This window comes from Mustela erminea, chromosome X, assembly GCF_009829155.1.
Source record: "Mustela erminea isolate mMusErm1 chromosome X, mMusErm1.Pri, whole genome shotgun sequence".
Lineage (NCBI taxonomy): Eukaryota > Metazoa > Chordata > Mammalia > Carnivora > Mustelidae > Mustela > Mustela erminea.
Window position 1 is genome coordinate 25,893,427 of NC_045635.1, and position 6,099 is coordinate 25,899,525.

Sequence of the window (6,099 nt, forward strand, 5' to 3'; positions counted from 1 at the left end):
CCTGAAAACAGTTTAATACTTGCTCTGGGTCCCACCTGCTTTCCCTTCAGAAAACTATCATGGGGCATCAGGGTGGTGTAGTTGGTTAAACATCCATCTCCCAGTTTCTCTTAGGTTGCGACCTTGGGGCCATGAGACCAAGCCCTGCATTGGTCTCTGTGCTCAATGCACAGTCGGCTTGAGATTCTCTCTCTTCCTCTCCCTCTGCTCCTCCTGTTCGTGTGTGTGCTCTCTTTCACTCTCTAAAATAAATGAACCAATCTTAAGGAAGGAAGAAAGGGAGGGAAAGAGGGAGGAAAGAAGGAAGAAAGAAAGAAAGAAAAAAGAAAAGAGAGAGAGAGAAAACTAACTATGGTGTCTCGGGCAGGAACAAATACCCCCATCCTCCATGGTCTTCACGTCACAGGCTGAATTCATATGGTGGCTGACTCGGGGCCCACAAGAGTTTACCAGAAAGTGATGGCTTGAGCAGACAGTATAGTCATTTACCCAGTTTACCCCTCCCCAGCAGGCAACCAAAAAAAGCAAAGGAAGGGCAACATAAGAAACATTTATTAAGTGTTCTTTACCACATAAGCCCTTGTGTACACACTATACATTTACATATATATTTTATACACATACATTTTCCAGAAGACGCACCTGAAAATTAGTGACTTTTCCAAGTGCCAGAGCTCTGACTTCAACTCCTCCCTTGTCATTCTGGTTCCAGACTTCAGTTCACTAATCCACGTGGAATGTCGGCTCTCTGTAGATATCACCGAGATGAATTGCTGATAAGACAAAGCTGAGCTTATTCTTACTGCAGTAAAAGACAGCAACCTTGACAGAATTTGGGGTGGGGAGGTGAAGCCAGGATGTTATGAGATATTAGAGTCTGGCTTAAGAAAGGCCTTTTTGGTGAGGAAGTCTTGGTTAGGATTAGGTAAGGATGGTGATGTCTTGATTTAGGATTGGTCACCCCAACAAGGTGAGGATTTTAAGACAAGGAATTCAGAGTCTGGCAGGGAGTAAAATGTCTTTCAGGAAGTTCCCAGAATGAGCAATAAAGTCATTTGCAACTATTACCTTCTTGGGCAAGAGTGTGCTGAAACAGCAAGTTAAGGTGACAACAACAAAGTTTGAAGTAAGAAAGTCACATTAGTGAGTGTAGACAGTAAGCTCTGTGGGCATATATAGTTTAGGTTGTTATCCTGTAAGGTTTTTCTCTTCTTCTTGATGGTCACATTCAAGCATGATATGTGACCAATTATTCTGTTAATGGGATGATCATTAACCAATTTCAATATGAAGACCACTCAGCATAAAAACTAGCTTTTACATAGTCTTCTCTATGTGTTCTTTATATCCTAGCTCATTGAATCATTGTAACTCTGTGGGTAGGTGCTACTTTCATCTACATTTTATAGATGGCGAAGTGATGCACAGAGAGGTTTCGGAACTTACTGCTGTTTATGGTGCATTAGGCATTTGAGCTGGGATTTGAACCCAAGCAGTCTAACTCCAGAGTCCTTTTTAGGACCTAATCAGTATACTAGTATACTAAGTATTCCATATTAGGGCTTTACAGTTACCGTTCCTTCAAATCATCTGTAACTCCTAATTCAGATCAGAGAGGTGATTCAGATTAATCTATTGCCCAAAGTTATGCAGTTAATAAATTACAGCCTTCAAACTAAGTCTGCAGACTTCCTCACCTGAGTAATTATTTTCTCCATCCCCCCCCGCACTTGGTCTTCTTTAACTACCTCTTGATTTCCAAAGAATAATTAACAAATCTATGGGGCACCTGGGTGGCTCAAGTTAGGATTTGAGGGTCCTAAGAGTGAGCCCCACGTCCCAGGGCTCCTTGGAGGAGGGAGTCTGCTTCTCCCTCTCCCTCTGACTCTGCCCACAATTCATGTTCTCTCTCTCTCTCTCTCTCAAATAAATGAAAAAGGTCTTTTTAAAAAACCCATTAGATATTGTCCAACAAAGACAAAATACACCAAAAAATCTAGTTCTGTAGTAAGTTAGGGGTCTCTGCAAGTTAGAGCAGGGACTGAATTCTAATTGCTTCTGCATAATAGAATAAGAAAAAAAGACAGAATTTTCATGTTTTCCTAGCTTTGGAGTAGCTTCACTAAATGACTTTCATTAAAAGAAGTGATTGAAAATAATAATCTTTGACTTAGAAAAAATATTTAACTTTTATAGTAGAAATGTAGACACAGCAATGATTTGCGATTTCTCAACATATTCTTTCTTGCTGAAGGACATTTAGCTAGTTTTGACCTATAGTCAGGATAAGCATAGCACACATGCAAAATTTCCAACAATAAGAATCCACAGATAAGAAAGATAAGTCTTGACTTAAACCTTATTTGGCAAAGAGAAAACAAAGCGTGGCACCATTAAATTTTGAATGCTAAATATATTTCCTTGCCCTTAGCTCAGGAAATAAAGCTTTAGAGAAGTCACTAGAGTTGACCTTCTTTTATTCTTTAACAGGATAAAACTCTTCTCTCTTTTAGTTCATGTGCCCTTTGTTCTGGACTCCAAAGTTGATGGACAAGTTGATATACAGTCGCTCTGAGTACAGGGGAAAAACCAGAGGTGTGCGGCTTACAATTGCCAATAAAGATATAACCTTTCTTTGTTGTGAATTTCACAAGCAGATTACATAACCTTTTGGGGATATATCATCAGCTCCAGCAACATACTCATTTCTTTAAGTTTTTATTTTTTTAAGATTTATTTATTTATTTGAGAGGGAGAGAGAAGGAGAAGTACAAGCCAGGCGGAGAGGCAGAGGGAGAAGCAGACTCCCTGCTGAGCAAGGAGTACGACCTGGGGCTCGATCCCAGGGCCCCGGGATCATGACCGAAGCTGAAGGGAGATGCTTAACCGACTGAGCCACCCAGGCGCCCCTAGTTTTAATTTTAATTCTAGTTAGTTAACATACAAAAATAGGGAGCAGTTTGCAAATTTGCCTATCATCCTTACATAGGGGCCATGCGAATCTCTGTATCTTTCCCATTTTAATCTATGTGCTGCTGAATCAAGCACAACAGTAACATATTTAAGTAACATATGCTAACTGCACAAGGATACTTGGCTTTTTACTGAGTGTAGTTTGAGTTGGGCTTTGTTGCTTCCCTTCTTTCCACATGGTGCATACAGAGGGCGGAAATGAGAGAGAGGAAGGCAGGGGTGACAGGAATGTTCTAGTAGGCCCGCTTGGGGAAAGGCACACGTGTTCCTTGTTCATCGCCCCAACCCAACACACACACCCACATTACATAAAGAGCCCCATGCAGACAAAAGGAGCTCTTTATGTTGCCTTAAAATGACATAGGAATTGTGTTTCTCGGTTGCCCTGCACCAGATTAACATGCCCAAAGCCATGCAATATTTCCACACCTTAGTGCACCCTAGTCCCTCTTCATCCCCTCTCTCCTGACATCATTTCTTTGTGAATCAACTACTGTACAGGCTGTCACCTGGTTTCTCATGTATATCACATTTAAATCAAATTAAAAAGAACATTACACTCGAGAAAAGCCTCACATCAGTCAGCAAGTGAATATTTACTAAGAGACTGTGATGAGCCCCCACGGTTAGCGGATAACAAGTAGATCCAATATAGGAAGTGGCTTCCCAAACAGGAGACTCTCTTTGTGTTCTTTGCCAAGCCAGGATTCTCTTCTTTGGGACAGCCACCTCAGCCTCGAAGCTTTGCCCATCCGTCTGAAATGCAACTAATCAGTATTTTGTCTCCACTTCAAAGAGTAAAACTTCTGGAGCTGGGAGCCCAAAGGTAGGTACTTAAGTGCTGACTTCTCTCACAACCCATACCACTTCTCTAAGTAGAATCTGTTCATGATTAATTTCTCCCATCTTGATTCACATTGGCTCCCTCTCAGATAGGGATTTTCTTTCTGACCTCATCTTCAAATTCCGAGTTGAATACTACTAATGCCATGAAATGAGAAGGGATGATTAAATTTAGGGGGGAATTATATAATTGTTCACAAAAACATGCCCTTGAGACCTTAGAAAAGATGGTTATTCCTAACTGGATGGTCTTCTTTCATTGTATAGGTAATTTCTCTTATTATCTTCAAATTAATTTTTACTTCTTAATTTTGCATGGGATTTCTAGTTGAAGTCAAGTTGTATTCTCCATTTCTTTTCCTACCTAAACCTCCAGAGAAGATTTTGTATATGCGTTCCTCACTCACACCATCTGTCAGTGAAGAGTGATGGAAGGTATCTCAGCAGGGGTTCTCGTGAGTGGTAGAACTTTCTCAGGAAACGTGCTGAAGAGGGACCTGTTTTCACCCTAGGGATGTGGTTGTGTTGGTAGATGGATTCCCCAAAAGAGCAGAAGTGCCAGTGTCAACATAGGGCTGGCAGATTTTTAACTGGGGGAGAGGAGAAAAAGACAAAAGAGGACTTTGCTTCCAGGTTCAACGTAGGCACGAAACTGTCTTAACAGGTTTTCCTTTAGGCTCTACTAGACGTACGGTTAGACTGAGATTATAAAGCCACATTCAGCCTCTCCAGATAAATTACTAGCCTTCCAGCTTCTGTGGCTCATGTTGGGACCATCCTTGTGTAGTCCTGGAAGTGGCTGGTGTCCTGACATTCTTAGGCAGAATAATGGTTGTTCCCAAAGTTCCGTGTCCTAACCTCTGGAGTCTTCACAAAAGTATCCTTCTATGGCAAATGGGAATTGAGGTTGGGGGTTGAATTAAGGTTGCTCATAAGTTGACACCAAGATAGGGAGATTTTCCTGGATTATTTGGTGGGCCCAGTGTAATCACAAAGGTCATTAAAAATGGGAAAAAAGAGTGTCAGAATGATACCAAGTGAGAACGATGGGACTGACATTGTTCACTCTGAAAATGGCCTGGGTCCAGGAATGCAAGCAGCCTCTGGAAGCTAGAAAGAGCAAGAACACAGATTCTTTCCTGGAGTGCCCAAGAAGAGTACAGCCTTGACAGCTCCTTGATTTAAGCTCAGTGAGACCCATTTTGTACTTCTGGCCTCAGAGCTATAAGGTAATAAACATGTGTTGCTTTAAGCCACCAAGTTTGTGGTAATTTGTTACAGCAGCCATAGGGAAGTAAAACCGGCCCCCTATGGTTCCTTGGCAATATTTTTTGTTTAATTTTTTTTACCTTATAGGATTTTTTTACTTTAAAAAAGAGGTTTTTTTGTCCTGCTTCACCAATCCTGCCCATCTAATGTTATAATGTGATATGTATTCTTTCCCAGGTTTTTTTTTTAATGAAAAATTTCACTTTGCAACTTTCCTCTTTCCCTTTAAATTCTAAGAATGTTTTTTTCAGGTTAGTTCAGATGTAACTCCATATAAAAGTTAAATGTTTATTCTTTTTATCAAAGCAATTAAAGAAAATATATAGAAAAGGACTAAGTTGAGACAAGATATATAAACAAATATTAACCCATGACTCTACAATCTGTGTAAAGTCTGCTGATAATTTTAAAATATCATTAATGGATGTAAATAGGTAGTAAATCCATACGGTACATATTAGTACAAGATAGTAAGTAAAAGCTTTCCCTCTTTTCCTTCCTCCATATTCCTCTCTCCAAAGGTAACTACTCTTCAAGGCTTCTTGTGGGTTTATTTTAGAATTTGTGTATATATATATATATATATATATATATATATATATATATACATATATATATATGTGTGTGTGTGTGTGTGTGTGTTTGTATATATATACATGTGTGTTTGTGTATGTGTCTATCCCACACATATAGGAGACCATTCATGATTGTATACCTTGATTTTTTTCCTCTAACTTATGTTATAGATCTTTGCCAATGTGACATACACAATCTCACTTTTAGTGGCTGTATAGTATTCTATCTGAAGGCTATTCCCAATTTATTTGACCAATTTCCAATTAATGAATGTGTTCATGATTTCTTTTTTTCCTCTATAATAATGTTGTAATGAACATCTTTTTGAACACAATTTGAAGAACTTTTGCAAGCATACATCTAGGGTATGTTTCTAGCAGTGGCATTACTGGATGCAAAGTGCATTTAAATGATTGTTGGCTATTGCCAAACTATCCT

At 39.5% G+C, this 6,099-nt stretch overlaps 1 non-coding gene across 1 annotated transcript; it reads right to left on the reverse strand.

Annotated features, from left to right (window-relative positions):
- Positions 1-2,944: 2,944 nt before the first annotated feature.
- Positions 2,945-3,048, reverse strand: LOC116583786. Its single transcript, XR_004282895.1, has one exon. It is a non-coding gene; the product is annotated as a U6 spliceosomal RNA (small nuclear RNA).
- Positions 3,049-6,099: the final 3,051 nt, after the last annotated feature.